This window comes from Gadus chalcogrammus, chromosome 18 (genome assembly GCF_026213295.1).
Source record: "Gadus chalcogrammus isolate NIFS_2021 chromosome 18, NIFS_Gcha_1.0, whole genome shotgun sequence".
In the NCBI taxonomy this organism is placed as follows: Eukaryota; Metazoa; Chordata; class Actinopteri; order Gadiformes; family Gadidae; genus Gadus; species Gadus chalcogrammus.
The window spans coordinates 1474970-1476092 of record NC_079429.1 but is presented as its reverse complement, the minus strand read 5'-3'; positions in this window follow the sequence as shown (position 1 = coordinate 1476092).

Sequence of the window (1123 nt, the reverse complement as noted above, 5' to 3'; positions counted from 1 at the left end):
GAAGCAGGCAGGGGCGAATCGAAATGAGCCAAATACCCGAGACAGGACCAATAGTCAACATTTCTGTGTCAACCACTCTATTTCATCCTAGACAAATCAGAAGGGCTCAATGTGCTGAATACCAGAATTTAAACATGCGCCGATCACGTGAACGCACAACATTAATTATTTTATTTGCATAGTCAGCCGATCCGCAGATCCCCTGCGCCCCGAACTGTGAGGGTTGACCCGTTGCACTGCTAGTTATGAGTTGAAAGTGTGTATAAAGTATATGAATGTGTATCTATATTGTGTAGAGCTGATGTGTTTGTATATTGTAGTGTGTTTTATAATATGTGTCTATAATGTATATATCTTAATCTGTGTGTATTACGTATGTCATGTGTTTTATAATGTGTATATATAATGTATACATCTTCATGTGTGTGTATATAATGTATATATCTTGTGTGTATATAATGTATGTAATGGGTTTTATTATGTGTGCATATAATGTCTCTATCTTACTGTATGTGTGTGTTTGTGTGTGTGTGTGTGTGTGTTTAATGCCTCTATTTACTGTGTGTGTGTGTGTGTGTGTGTGTGTGTGTTTAATGCCTCTATCTTACTGTGTGTGTGTGTTTTTAATGTCTCTCTTACTGTGTGTGTGCGTGTGTGTGTGTTTAATGTCTCTATCTCACTGTGTGTGCGTGTGTGTGTGTCTAATGTCTCTATCTCACTGTGTGTGTGTGTATGTGTGTGTGTGTTTAATGTCTCTATCTTACTGTGCATTTGTGTGTGTAATGTCTCTATCTCACTGTGTGTGTTTGTGTGTGTGTGTGTGTTTAATGTCTCTATCTTACTGTGTGTGTTTAATGTATCTATCTCACTGTGTGTGTGTGTTTAATGTCTCTATCTCTGTGTGTGTGTGTGTGTGTGTGTGTGTGTGTGTGTGTGTGTGTGTGTGTGTGTGTGTGTGTGTGTGTGTGTGTGTGTGTGTGTGTGTGTGTGTGTGTGTGTGTGTGTTTAATGTCTCTATCTCACTGTGTGTGTGTGTGTGTGTTTAATGTCTCTATCTCACTGTGTGTGTGTGTGTGTGTGTGTGTGTGTGTGTGTGTGTGTGTGTGTGTGTTTAATGTCTCTA